The following is a 15,539-nucleotide window of genomic DNA, read 5'->3' on the forward strand; positions in this document are numbered from 1 at the left end:
ATTCCTAAAGAGATGCTGGGGGGTTTCCTCATGGCTTACACCAGAAATATACATGAAGGAACTCAAACTTACGTAGTCATTCTTACACTGAGTAGCCCACTCCTCAGTAAAGGCTGCCCATTTCCATTCAGCTTGAATTAGCAAGGCAACAAACAGAAAATCTTTCATCTGTAAAACCAAATCCCAGCTTTATTGATGAGGAAGCAGCTGAGGGACTTTTTTTTTTTTCTTCCAGGCATTTGCTGTTAACTGTCAGCCATTTATAAGAGTTTCAGAGTGAACACGATCACTTGGAATCTTCTGAGACAGAAAGAGAGACTGAACCTAAGGAGCACTACTGTTCATCCTTTTCCATGTGGGAGACTGATGATGGTTCCACAATCCTTGGCGTAACCAATCAAATATCATGTTAAAACATAAAGGTTTTCACTCAGTCTTAGTTTTCAAAGAAACAAAACAAAAGGTCATTTTTCACAGTGTTGTTTTTTGGGGTTTTTTTTGGTAAGACTGATGTAAGTTCAGCCTTCAAGCAAGAGACACGCTCTGTATTCCCCCTCATCCCAAAGTGCCCACTACTATTGCCACCGTCTTTCTGAGACTGCCAAGTTGACAATCTACCAACACACGTGTATTTAGCATACATGAAGACTTGGATTAAAAGCATGTCAGTGAGGTTAAAGCTTTGCAGTCAACGAATTTAAAACCACCAAAATCAAAGCACTTGTGCAATCTTTATTTGGCTTCCTTGTATAATCCATTGCATGATGAAGTCTTCAAATACACCCTCACAAACTATTTTTCCACAGGATGTTTGCTTCATTCTGTACACAGAATTGTCAGTGCTCACCAGTGAACAGCTATTTAATACATTTTTTCCTTCTTGTTCTGCATATGACCTCACGTCTATTTACTAATTCAAACCCCTGTTCCTAGACATTCGTTTCCGTGGAATGACCACCACTATGACTCCTGAGTGCTTCACGTACCAATAAACTATTTTTCACAGTTTATGGCAAGTCAGAGGATAGTGCTCTCATTCATGTTAGAAACTGGAAACTGAAACAAAGAAACCAAGCTTAAATCTTTTGCTAAAATGCCTAATTTGAGCTGATTTTTTTTCAAGTTGTATTTTAGACAACTTAAGGTACACCACGTATCATGAAATCAGCCCACATCAATTCAGCAGGATTTGCAGGTGCCTAGCATTTCTGTTAATCAAAAGCCCCTTTTCAAGTCTGGTACATAGAAAACGAGGAACAGAATTAGTGATCACCGGCAAGAAGAAGAGCTTAAGTGAAATGAATAAAATCACATAAGATGGTTCAGACATTTAATCTCAAACACACATAATTCAGTAAATTTATTGGCAAAACCAGCATTTAGATGCCACAGCAAAAAACAAACAAGAAGAAAAAACAATAAAATACTACATGCCGGTTTTTAGTCATCTTGAAAAAACAAACAACCAAACACTTTTTGTCCTGCTCTTTCTGAAGACACCCCTTTCAACTCGCCCTCCCTAAAGTAAAGTCAAAGCACGTTGTGTTTAGAAAGCACGCTTTCTGATTCCCTGAGGCCAAAAAAATGCTAAAGAGATAAGACATTAAAATAACCTGAAAATCCCTAAAAGGATCCTAATTGTGCTTGGACATATTAAGCAAAGTACAACGAACTGATAGCTCTACTGAAAACCAGCCCCGCTTCCAGGCTATTTCCAGAGTCACTAAAGTCACTAGACAACATTCATCAGAAGTCTAGGACGCCTCTCATCTTAGCTCAGACTTGCAGTTAACTAATGGTTTACAGCAAACAACAGCTGATTAGATTCCAGTTAGACAGGAAAAAAAATCTTTCTCATTGTATGAATAGTGAGACTTTAAATAGATTGCTTATGGAAGCTGTTGAGTCTCCATCACTGAAAGCTGTGGGAACAGGATAGACAAATTTGTCTGTAAAGACATGAACGTAATTGATTTTGCTAACCATGGAACAGGGGATGGATTAGTTGACTCTTAAGGCCTCTTCCAGCCCTAACTTGCTGTAACATTATGATTACTTGGGCAGCTTGAAAGTTACAAATGTGTTGTAGCAGTTAATAACTTCATTTATTTAACCCTGACTTTGGTGTAAGAAAGTTACGTACAAACTTCAGTGTTGGATCAGGCCATGGGTCCATCTATCACAGAGCTCTGAGAGGAAAAGCAAGAACAGGGTAAACGCACTCACGGCCTCCCAGCCTCCAACCATTTCCAGGTTAGGTTATGTGATTATCTAGTTAGTACACTCTACAGCATCTCTTCCAAGGATTTATTCTGAATAAAACTCTTACCAACTTCTTTTGGTATACATCATTCTTGTAGCAGGAGAGAAGGTGAACAGCCACTCCTCTGTTCTATAGATCTCTCAGTTCTGCAGATACCTTCTTACATTTCCCCAATCATATCTTTCCAGAGTTTTGACTATTCCACGTGTGGAGCTCCTTGTATGTTGTATGGAAGTCACAGTATGTGACTAATCATCACCTCAAGAATATTTATTAGTTCTAGCATGCCTTTTCAAGATAGAACTGCATGCAGTATTCAAAAGCATGCAAACCTTGGATTTTTACAGTGACAAATGGACTTCAACAGCAACACAATGATCCTTTCCATTTTGTTCTCTCTTTGCTTAGTAATAAATCCTAACCTAGAACTTTTTTTCTTCTTTCTCTACTAAGCTAGTATTTTCATGACACTGTCTACTGTAACCAAAAGATATTGCTCCTGAAGACCTTTAGGCCAACTTATAAATGACCCAAGAAGTGAAGATAGGATTCATCTTCCCTGGATGTACTACTCTACCTACCTTTATCTACACTGAGGTGCACCCATCATTTTATTGTACAGTCAGTCTTACAACGTCTTGCAGTCCGCCCTTACAATCCTGCATTACCTCCTATCATCAGCAAAGCTTTACCACCTCACCAATAACTTCCCTCCTCCAGGTCATTGATAAGACAAGGGGTAACGGCTTTAAACCGGAAGGTTGTAAGTCACAGAGTAGGTTTAGGTTAGATATAAAGAAGAAATTCTTCACAGGATGGTGAAGCACTGAAACAGGTTGCCCACAGAAGCTGTGGATGCCCCATCTGTGCAAGTGGCCAAGGCCAGGCTGGATGAGGCCTTGGAACATTTGGTCTAGTGAGAGTTATTGCTGACCATGGCATGGGGGATGGAACTAGATGGTGTTTAAGGTCCCTTCTAACCTAAACTATTTTACAAGCCTGTGATTTAAGACTATGATGGTACAGGTCCCAACAAAAACACCATACGGAATTTCACTATTGATCTTCCTGTTAAAAAATGAATGTGCACTTAGACCCAGTGATGGTCTATGTTGAGTTCAAATCTTTCAAATCATCTTTCAAGGCCTTCCTTCTTATGCCAGCAACAGTCTTATGTTGCTTGGTTTTCTGAAACACTTTGATAAGTTCTGTCAAGTCTTCTGGAAATCCAAGTTGACTGCATCAGTTAGATGGTTTTCATCTACATGTCAGTGACTTCTTCAAACAAGTCCAAGTTCTTTGCTAACTCTCATTAATTAGATCATATTTATTCAGGTAGATATTAATTCAATTGCTAATTACATTATCTAGTTGTTCACCCAGAACAGATGTCTAATTTTATTTTGCTGGATGCCCCTGGAGCCTTTCTTCATGATTGACATCCCATTTGACACCTTCTGATTTTCACATAGAGAGGAACAACGAAGTGACAGGTTACGTGTTGCCATTGGATATTTCATCCCTGAGTTCTCCTAGAACTCTCGATAAATTCTTCAAATCCTAGAGAGTCATCTCTTTTGTATTATTACTTTTTTCAGATACAATTTACGAGTAATACTTTGTGGAGCTCCCTGAATGCCTGAAAAGGGCCCTGGTGGGAGAATTTCCCCAATTTATTCCACAGAGAACAAGGATACAAAGAGTTCAGGTTCTTTCCAGTGACTTTATCCTCCCTGAGGGTTCATTTTATACCCTTTTTATATGCAGACTCACAATGTTTTTCCTTCCTGATGTGTGGGAAGAAGGATATTGAACTGCTCTGCCTAATTGTATCTTTAGTACTACACCTGTCAGTGTTTATGATCCTTTAACTTTTCAACATTTAGGTATGTTTTCGTATTTTAGAATGACTCTTCTTTCTGAAAGCCTCTCATTGCTGATCAGCCATGATCTCTTCAGTTTACTCTCTGGAATGTCCAATAAATGATGCACACAAGCACTGTGCTTCCTGCTTGCTATTCTGCAGTCTTCATGACCACTCTACAGATGTCTTGGATGTCACTGCTTGTTTCTTCTTGGTAAGTTTTGTCATATTGAAATGAATACAACAGTGGTGGATATTTTGGCCTCTACAGCTCTCCAACAATATTGAACCCAAGACTGTTGCAGCCATTCTTGAAGAGAAGCCTTAAAGTTCAGCATATATATATACATACCTACATGTGTATATGTATGTATTCATTACATGTAACAGTGCAAATTGAAATATATGACAAGTGTAGCTGGTGAAATAAAAAGCATCTGCAAAAAACCTTCTGGTTCTTCCTTGATCTCGTTTCAGAGTTTGCCAGAAACATACACTGAAGATAACTAGTGTTCATTGCTTGCAGCTCTCAAACCCTTCTAAGCATTATTATTGTTGAGAAAATATGGGCCGTGGAACAATGAAGTAACAAAGAAAAGATAGTGCCTATGATTCCTCATTTCACTCTGCTACCTCAACAGTCATTTTCACCTTCCAGGTGATCTAGTAACTTTGCAGACTATTGAAAGTATTGCCTAAAATCCTGCTATTATAATTACAGTTGATTTTATGATAGTAGATGTGCTCAAGTGGGGTGTTTACATCCCCATTTTCTGTCCATATTTTGTCTATACTTAACAAATACTTGTGTTGTAGCAATATAGCAGCACAATTTTCATGCAATAGATACTTTAAGTTGCTTCAGCCTGGTTTACATTTCTTATCTCAGCAAGATACTCTGATCAAGTAAGGCAATGCAGACAAAAAACCTGGTATTGCCATGAATTATGGGGAAATAGCCGACAGAAATCTAGCACTTCTGACCAAGAATACCAAAGCACTCTCTTTGCATAAATACACAGTCTAGTAAAAACACCTCTAAATAGAAAATGGTAAAAGCATTTTTAACTTTTCCATGGCATAACATGGAAAAAAATCACATGCACAGATTTTTGTTTTTTGCCCTCTTCTTTGTTCTATGAGACGTACAGCCATTCCCTTCCCACTTCACCTATCTATACTTGCTGACTCACATTTCTTCTATCAATTTGTTACCCATACAAAACTTAGAAAAAAGAAGTGTTTTACTTTTGTGTGACTCGTTCACAGGAAGATAACCTGTTAGTGTGGTCACTGTGCATACTGATCTACACTGTCCTTGAGTCTCCACCATTTTTTCACAGTAACTGGCATATTGCTTCTAGCTCAGCACACTGACAGATCAGTGTGTAAGGGTAGAGTTACTTGTCTCACTAGCCAAGCAATTTGTATTTTCAAGACATGCCAATGATAGCATGTAGGAAGGTAGTATTCTTTCATTCCAGTTTTTTTTTAAATTTTAATTTACATGTCAAGAGTCTGTATCACTTTGTGACTAAACAAACAGTCCAGGAGAATGTATACAGCTATACTGGGTTATTCTTTCGTGGCCCTTCAGCATCATTTTATAGCAATGACACTGAGAACCCAAAACCTAGCTATACAGTTTCCCCATTATTCTGTATTGTGACTGTCATCTCTCCCACACTGCCTGGTAGGGTAACTTAATTAGAATTTCATCTCCAAGACGCTGTAACAATAGAAGTTTCATACTTAACCAATATTTAAAATTCCCTTACAGTCATTGCTAATTTACTGACTCTTTGCTCTGCTGAATCAGCACCTCTGAAAGCAATGTCTCCCCTTAATCACTGAGAGAAAGCAGTGCCTCTGCAAGGGCAGATCCAGCGGAGAACAGGATTACAGTAGACTGACAGCAGCTGTATCAGCTCCTGTGCAAGAGCTTAAAAATTAGCTAAAATCACTAACCTTTCACAAGGCTCAGTTCTCTGTTTAGCCACGCGTGACAATGAGTTCAGCGATCCCGCTTCAGCCTCCACAGAATCACTCGTGTAATTTGCCCTGACTGGCAGATTTTGCTGCGGAGAAAGAATAAATACGAATTAAAAAATTAAAGTGAGTTTTTGTCAGGTCGAATTATTGAACATCGATAAACTTCACTGTCAGAATCACAGAAAGCAAATTCAGATCTGAAAGTTCGAACCTTTGTGCAAATCCCACGTGGGCAGAATCCAAAGTGGATCAGAAGGCAGAATCTGCTCAAGCACCATGCAAATGAGCACTCAGTGACACTGTACTATGAATGAGACGGCTGCACACTTATGGACCTCTACTTCTAGAACTCTACTTCTCAGAATGCGTGGTGTCTCCCCACCCACAGGAGGTGCTCCCAGTGCTGCTCATGTGGGTACAGCAGGCTGCTTTCCATCTCAATCATGCCCTGCATGTGGGGAAGGGTGAAGCTGCAGTCCTGCTTCACCTGTTGCCACAAATTCTGCTGTGCTGCACAGAATCAAAAAGCTAACAGCCTGTTTCTGGACAGTAAGGAAGGTCATGCTTCCCTCTTTTCCATGAAGGAATGCCTCCTAGACTGTAAGGAAAATATCAATAAAAATCTATTCATGCACACGTAATGGAAAAAACAGAAAAGAATAAGTATAAAGTGAGAGAAAAGAAAGAATGACAACACTTTGTCCAAATTCTCTTTGCCCTTGTTTTGGGTGACTGCTCTCAGATCCAAGGCTGAGCCTCCAATATGAAATCTATTATCATTTAATTCCTTTTTTCCTTTGGCAAATACTAAGCTTTGCATAGTTAGAGCTATTTGAAGGTAACCATACAATGATGCACCATCACTTCAAAGTGTGAACAGAACTAAAAAGAGTATGTTTGCTTTTGTGGCCCAAACGAAGACACAAGCCTGATGAAGATGCTTCTTGTATTGTGCACACTTTCAAGAAGAAAACATGCCCATGTACTTGTGCATAACACCTGCTGCAAAGGGATGTAGATCCTAACTGGAGCCCTGTGCATGTAACATAAGCACTGTAAAACTTGCTTATACCTGTCACCAACTGCTCTTTCTAAACTAAAGAGCTTAAGAGTAGAAAAAGAGAAACATGGGAAGTTGATTAGTTTAACATAAACATTAACTTCAACCCTTTTTGTAAGATTGAATTGTCTTGCTGTTAAAAAAGCACGTGCACAGCAGATATTAACCAAGATGAAGCCTGAAACACCCGCCACATCTGCAGCTCTTCAGGTTATATTTAGCACTCCACAGCTACGTTAGGAACCCTGCAAATAAAACTCTACCCAAGGCTCCCATCTTTGTGATTTCAGCAAGAAAACCATTTCTGTTCCCAACAAATCAGTGGCAAAACCTTGCCTGAAATCCTGCCAGGCTCGCAGCATATATCAACCCGTTGCCTACTAAATGTAACATGCAGCAAGTCCCTGCCTTGTGTAATGGCACTCTACATTCTCATCTCAGACACAGATACTCTGCACTAGGATATGCATTCAGTTGTAGAAGAAAAATTAATTATTCTTTTCCCTTCGCTTAGATACGTCCCCCACATCCCAGGCTATGGATCCAGGCTGGTGTTGGTGTGCATTTTCCTCTCTGGTTCTTGGACAACCGTGTGTGCTTTTGAGCAAAATAATGCCTCTGCTACCAGAGACAAAATGCCCTGCCATACCCCTGGGCTGTAACATAAAAACTGCCTTTCAGCCCACTGCTCATTTTCCTCAGTACTACATCTACAACTCTCATTTAATGACCAAACAATAAACAAAGCGAAATAAGGACAGCAAATCCTAACTTCATCCTTCAGCTAAATCTGCCAGGCACATCAGACCCGAATCACTACAGGCTTACTTTAAAACTGGGTGGCTGAAAGGTGCCTCAGGATTTATTTAAGGAAAACAGATTGTCTCTGAGGCTGATGCCAAATAACTCATCGCCCGAGTTATCACTCTTCAATCAAAAAGTAGATGAAGAAATTACATAAGTCATTTAGACAGCCATCACTGTGGAGTTACGCTGGGCTCTCATGTCAGTGATGAAACAGCCAGCTTCTCTGACAGAGGTGAGTTATTCCCCTTATCGCCAGCAGAGCTGCCAAAAGAATCATCAGGGCTACAGGCACGGAAAAGATGAGGCCTCTCCAAACTCAAGGGATAAAAACACAGTGTTTTAGTATTTTATTTTCATCGTTACAATTTAAGTTTAAACAAATTACAGTATTAAACACAGTTAGACAACAATGTGCTCACTATAAACTCAGACTTCAATTTCTTTTCCAGGACAGTGTCCCCATTGCCCCAATCTCTCTCATAACTGAGCCCATGTCTTCTAGCCCTGACAAAGCCAGTACAAAATATTGGGTGCTTTATTATTACAAGTTGTACTTTGGTCACTTTGGAGGTAGATTTTCTTTTCCTCTCCAGTAATAGTAATGACTAAGTACAGGAAATTGGTCCATTTTTGTTGCACTTCAACATCTCTAGAAAGAAGCCACACGTGACAAGAGAGAGTACAACTGTTTGGAAATAGAAATCTACCAAGATGTATTGTCTTTAAAATATCCTAAATAAAGCAAGAATATTCTAATTCTCTTGTTTAGTTTTAAAATCTTCTTTTAGAAACCTAGCAAGGTCTTTTAGAAAGCAAGGTTTACGGTCCTGACTTCAATTTGAGCAGAATCTCAGTTAATAACGTTGCACACATAAACCCTCTTTTAACAGTCCATAATATTGAACCGAAGACAGGATTGCTCAAGAACTTTGTTATTTTTTCTCCCTAATAAGCCAGCATTACAGACTTTCAGCAGGTGTCTTTAATAGACACTGTTATTACAAAAGTATTGCATGAAATGAATTCAGACCATTTCTCCAGCATTACTTCTCCTCCCATTAAGAGGATTTCTCCTGCATCTTCACCTATTTATGCCTAAACAAAAACTCATCCTCAGACATCATAAACTGCTGTCAGCATCCATGCTTGGTCCTTACACTTAAAAATCTGCCACTGCTTCCAGTTACAGTAAAATCCCCTTTCTTTCCCCCCCTTTTTTTTTTTTTCCTTTTACAGTTTTAAAAGCTGTAGCAGTGTGTTTTGGTATGAAAGGTTCTGTTCGTGAAAAGTTTTTTTGGTTTCTTTTTTTTAAGTATGGAAAAATCTCACTTCTCTAGTTTCAGTTTCAGGTATTTCTCTGTGCTTTAATAACTCAGTGACTTCAACAACTCAAGAATGGAAATTTTGTGTTAATTTCTTTCAACATATCAGCTAAGAAATATGTACTATGGGCATTGTTACTGTTTGGGAAATGTTATTAGAAGCAATTTCTTGGTGACAAATCACACCAAACAGGTGACATCTCTGGGTCAAACAGTCAGTAACACTGTATGCCCAAGCCAAGTACTCAAAGGCACCTTGCTTACTTATGCACATCCCATGAAATAGTGCTTACTTCTCTAATGTAAAGATACAGTTGTTGGGATTTTGTTTGCTTGTTGTAAAATCTCCAGCAATCAGGTTATTTATTCAGGTAAGTGCAGATTTATGACCTACAGATTTTTCTTTGCCTGCCATCTGCACGGTGGACCAGGCCTGTACATAAACTAGGAGATGTTTGAGTACTTTTGGGCTCCTGGGTCTTGACTGCATCTTTACTCCATGCTGAGGTCAGCCTCTTACTTCCATGGGCTTCTGTCCACAGAAACCTAATGCGTGGTCAGATGGAACGGCAGCATGTTCTTGGACTGGTTAGGAGACAAGATCTAGGACAACCTTGAGAAGTGTCCAGGGATGCGACAGGCTTTGGAGAATTACTCCTCTGGAGTAGTTGTGCTGAAAGCTCCAAAGTTATTTTGTGTTTATACGCAGTTATAAGATATATGTTTCAATCCAGTAAACAAATAGACTTTAGTCCATCAGCAGTACATCTTCCTAGATATTGTGCATCAGAGTGTACTCATTCCTAAATATTTATGAGTGAAAGAAAGGGGGGAAAAGACATCACAGTATCTAGAGACTGCTGGGGCTCAATCTACTGCCTGATCGCAGGCCCCTTCAACTCAGCTCAACTCCTAACTCCCCACTTGCCTCAGTAAGGGTCCCTAAATGTATTAAAAGCAGGAAGACATGCAACAACTGTCAGCTAGAAATACCGTGATACATAGTTTTATGTGTTTGCTTGATGGTAGAATACTTAAAGATGCTCATACAATACAGGACCCTTAAGAGATGGATTGTTGTGCAAATCTTTAAAGAAATGTTCACAATACCTTCAGCATCATAACTTCTTACAGCTGTTGAAGAAGAACAGTTTAAGGCAACCATGAGGGTCTGTAGGATGAAACTGGAGTAGCAGAGCCTTTTTTCATAGGTACAGGTAATTCCTCACAAGCAACTCCTTAGCTTTGTAGCTGAACAGTCACCAGCTCAAGGTAATAACTACACAGCAGTCCTTGTTTTTAGTCAAGCTACCAGAACTTCAGGCTGCAGAAAAAAACAGCCGTTTTATGGTAATCATTACTTATGTTAAAATGTTAAGCTCTTCAAAAACTAGCAAGAAACCTTAAAGAATCTGAATGCCGTTTTCTTCAACCTCATAATTGGGCTTAGGGAAACCATCCATGAAAATTGATAATAAGATATGGAAAAAAAGAAGATACCCCATACTCTTTTGATCAGATGAATGCATAAAAATATCTCCACGGCAAGCTGTGGATGCTCTTCACAAGTTACAGCTCGTCTCGGTATTATCGGGACCACCAAAGCACCCAATCCCCTCTTCTATCTTGTCTCTACTAAGCATCTTACACCGCGATGTGTTGGGAGAAATATGTACAAGTAAATCTTTGTAGATTCTTTTCCACTGGCATTTTCTACTGCCTTGTTGAATTATCTGATCTTTCTGCAACAGCCAAACAACACAAACACAGAAAACCGGTACAGAAAAATCCACACCGCTTACTGCACAAAACAGCAGCAAAGAACGTATGGATACATCCCTGGGAGCCACTCAGTGCTGCAGCTCTGCCCTGCCTCGTTACCTCCATATAGCTGCCTCACCACATACAACACTCTCCCAAAGTATGAGGTATGAAGAACAGCAGGAATTCGTCGCAGAAATTGAGAACTGCTGATGTGATGACGCAGCACCTGAAATAATCAGACACTTGATGAAGTAAGAGCTTTCAGACAGGTGGCCCCAAGAAATGTCTACATCTGGGAAACAGGAAAAAAAAGATGACTGGTCTGAGTTCAGATGCAGCCTCAAATATGATCTGGCACAGCAGATTGTCTTGCCCACCTTTACATTTTTTCCTCTTTTATTCATCTGGCTGCTTCATCTGCTAAAGACATAAATCATGGCTGCCTGCAGGGGCAAAGTTTAGAAGGATGCAACCACAGGCCAGGGAGCTGATGACTGACTCTGACATCTGAGAATAGCTCTGAGTAAGCCGCTGCTTTTCTATCAGGAGTGGGATCTGTTTTTTCCCCTCTAGGTACACACATTTCATAGCAACATGTTCTGTTGCTATTTAGGATTCACTGGCCACTTCCATTACAAATGTTCTTTTCCTGAGATTTATAACCAAAGCTTTTGTTACAAAGCCCAACGCCAGACAAAACTTGCCTCACTTGGGGTTTTGTTGCAAAGCCAGGACTAGAGCCAGCTTCACACAAATTTTTGCATTTCTTTTGGTGAGCCTGAAACAGTTGCATCCTGAGACAACGAGATGTTAGAACAATACATACCTTAGGGTCTGGCGTCAGCAAACACTTCTTCACTCGCAGTTAAAAACAAGGAATCCTTTGCCTTCAAAGCAGAATCAGTATTGAATGGAGGGCTAAATCCAGTGATAGAAACCAACGAAAACGCTTGCGTGAACCCCAGCAAGAATCAGAATAGCTGCATTTTGAGCAGCTTTATTTATAATGCTATAATTTTAAATGGCAACGCCAAAAATAGTCATTGCAATATGTCAGTTCAACGTAACTTTTTTTTTTTCCAAGAGAAGTAAATCACTCCAAACTTTTTTTTTTTCTTTTTTTGTAGAGTAGTAAAAGAAATAATAAATAAAAAGTTTTCCAGCTAGTTTTAAAGAGTTTTGTGTTATACATCTACCAAGGGACTTCCACAAGTAGGTAACGATCCAACAAGGCAGCCGGCTCGAGTAGAAGATTATTAGGCTCTCGCCCTCCCCTTTGCTCTGTGCCACTGCTTTTACTCTCTCCACCTCCATCGTATCCATAAAAGCAGTGGGTCTGCAGCCAAGCACTGCACGCTCCCCACAGCCAGCAACTTCCTCTGAAGCTGCAGTGCGTAATTACAACCAGCTGTGCGGACACCGCCAAGGAGGCTCCCACACTCGTGCAGGAAAAGCGCAGAGGGAGCAGCGATCCCCCCTTCCCTGCAGCCGCAGATGCTAAAAAGATAGCGCGCTTCAGCCTCCCTCCCTCTTCTCTCCTCCACTAAATCCATGTGTTTGAGGGAAGAAAGCCTCCTTGTGGCCCCTGCCTCTCCCTCGGCGTGACCTGCTGGAGGCCGCCAGCACTGCTGCTTCTTCCCCAGGGACAGGGCTGTGAGCCACACCGTGAGGCTGTGTGACCCGTACAGCCAACAACCCCACTTTTTTAGGCTCTTCCTGTGCTGCTTGTTAGCTCTTGGGAGTTTCATCTGCAGTGCAGTTATCTTTTTAAAGACTGAAATCCTTGCTGCCAGCCCTCAAAGTACCCAGTAAGCCTACAGGCCTTCAGGGCTCTTGGACATCGGATATATACAACGGTGCAATCACCAGATGAATGCTCTGCACTTGCACAGCACCAAGATCACAGCACATAGATGAATACTCTTAATACCAAATTAGACTAGAACCTAATTTATAACTAGAGAAAGCAATATCAGATGCATTGAACACTTTGCTCAAAACAACAGAAAAATCTATGAAAGAGTTGGGGACAAACAAGTCCTGCATTCTAATGCTTACACCATGTTGGGATTGCACAATGATAGCCTTCCTCTCTATGATAACCAAAACTGCAGCCTCAGACTTGCTAGGCAGGTAGTGAGAGCTAAGTGAAAGAACTGTGCACCACATGAAATCACCCACCATTCCCTCCTACAGGATGCAGAGCTGAACTTTGAGGAGGCCCTCATAAGTGTCACTATTCACAACCAGTAAATTCTACAAAAGCGGAATACAGAGGGCTCCCTAAAGCCATAGCATATACAGAATCATAGAACCAAAGAATGGCCTGGGTTGAAAAGAACACGATGATCATACAGTTTCAACCCCCTGCTGTGTGCAGGGTCACCAGCCACCAGACCAGGCTGCCCAGAGCCACATCCAGCCTGGCCTTCACAGACTCCAGGGATGGGGCATCCACAACCTCCTTGGGCGACCTGTTCCAGCGTCACCACCCTCTGTGTGAAAAACTTCCTCCTAACACCCAACCTAAACCTCCCCTGTCTCAGTTTAAAACCATTCCCCCTGGTCCTATCACTATGCACCCTCATAAGCAGCCATTCCCCACCTGTTTATATGCCTCCCTTACAAGGCCACGACGTCTCCCCGGAGCCTTCTCTTCTTCAATATGATCAGGGCTTTTGGGTAGCACGTTGGATCAGTCACATCCAGGCACTGTGTTTAACAGCAGTACATGAAAAGCAGCGTAAGTGATGCCCAAGTGATATAGGAGCACAGTACATTCTCAGAATGGATTTCATACTGTGGAAACATAAAAACTAGGTAAGAATATTTTTCTTTTCCTCCAGGGTAGAGTAGCAAAGCCAGAACAGTACATGAAATCATCATGCCAAAAACACGATGGTTTTTTTTGTGCCACGGTAAAGTTATGTAGCTGTATGGGAATCCTATCAGGTTACCTGTTTGCGCTTTCACCGTGGGTGTAAGCATGTCTCAAACACTCCAGCTTTCATGCTGTACTTTTGTACTTTTCCAACATTACGTACACAACACACGCATTGCTATTTCTTTGCTTATTACTGCAACAACAGGGTGGTGTTAAGAGCTCTGCATCGTCCCAGCTTCTCAAACCATAGCTTAGCACATTAGCTTTGGCACTAAGACAGGCTTAGGAAATTGCCCTCCTCTGTTTGTCTTGCCTGCTCTGTTTTTTAGGTTAAAAAAGTGTGTTTATCTTGATTCCTTTCACTAATGTCATTCCAGCTGATCCAATTAACACTGGCCAAAGAGGGAAGCAAAGGGTTGTAAATTGTGGCAAAGAGGGAATGAATGAGAAGAGATGAGCAGATGGAAAGAAAAAGGAGTGGTAAACATTAAACTGTCTTTGCTGTTGGAGAGTGTACAAGGGAAAAATGTTCTCAAAGAGTTCAGTTACTGGTAAATCAACTTTCCTCCTTCAAATACTTATCTCTATTACACATATTCCAGCTCACATGATTTCAAAGTGGCAGCCAGAACCTTGGAACTGTACGTCAGGGCCCTAAGCAAAAAGCACGGACTGAAAGGACTCATTTACCAAATATAATATATGCACCTCAATTCTCCACACTGGTTTAAAACACGGTAGAAGAGCAGGTGGCTGCCCGGAGCGGAACAGAGATGCTCTAAAGGACAGCCAATAGTGCTGCTCAGTCTCCAGCAGTGCAAACTCCACTGTAAGTAATAATGGCTGTTTTGTTGAGTGCTGTGATACAGTCCAAGACCCCGTTAAGATGTGCGGGGTCAGAAACTGGTGTGGCCTTTAAGCAGTGGAAATCAGTCATTTTTCAGCCAGGGAGACAGAACTCTTCTCATATCACACGTGCATGGTACATTTCTGGGGGACCCGTGTCACTGCACCTAAGCTTCAGTGTTTGAAAAGTGAAGCAAAAGGATTAAGAAGTTTGGGAATGACAACAAGCTGATAATAAAGACAGCCTTGTGTCTTCCAGAAACCTCATGAAACATTCCCCCCATACAGACTCTGCAGTAGTAAAAGCAAGGATGGCTTTCTCCAGAGGGAATTCTGTCAAACCAGGAAATTAGTGTCAAATATGCACCCAGGATATGAGGCAAAAGTTAAAAATCTACGAGAGATAAACTGATCCGAGGTCTTACTTAAACTCACTTTTTGGCTAAGAAGTGTGAAAGCTACTGACATGCCTTGCTGAGGGCAGAACGGTCAACTGTGGAGATGCTTGTTTGTTCCATGCCAGGAGAAGCACAGGTCAAACCCCAACAGCTGAGACAGAGAGAAGGGAGAACATAACTTAGCTACAGGTACCATACAACTTAGGTCAAAGACCCTCAGGTCTCATTTAACAAAGTACAAAAGAAAAGCACTAACAGACTGGAAGGGGGTGGGGGAATTGTAGGAAAACAGTTGACTGAAAAAGGCATGAAGAACAATCAAGTGGGCTTTGAAAGAGC

General features: G+C 41.0%; 1 long non-coding RNA gene across 1 annotated transcript in view; it reads right to left on the minus strand.

Annotated features, from left to right (window-relative positions):
• Positions 1-1,345: 1,345 nt before the first annotated feature.
• Positions 1,346-15,539, minus strand: part of LOC122180456 — a 47,404-nt gene continuing 33,210 nt past the window's right edge. Inside the window, exons 4-6 of the long non-coding RNA XR_006179085.1 lie at positions 13,678-13,871; positions 6,096-6,205; positions 1,346-2,189 (exon numbers count right to left, since the gene is read on the minus strand). This is a non-coding gene — a long non-coding RNA (uncharacterized LOC122180456). The remainder of the gene's footprint in view (positions 2,190-6,095; positions 6,206-13,677; positions 13,872-15,539) is intronic.

Source organism: Lagopus leucura, unplaced genomic scaffold (genome assembly GCF_019238085.1).
Source record: "Lagopus leucura isolate 7727_CA_CO unplaced genomic scaffold, USGS_WTPT01 Super-Scaffold_100004, whole genome shotgun sequence".
Lineage (NCBI taxonomy): Eukaryota > Metazoa > Chordata > Aves > Galliformes > Phasianidae > Lagopus > Lagopus leucura.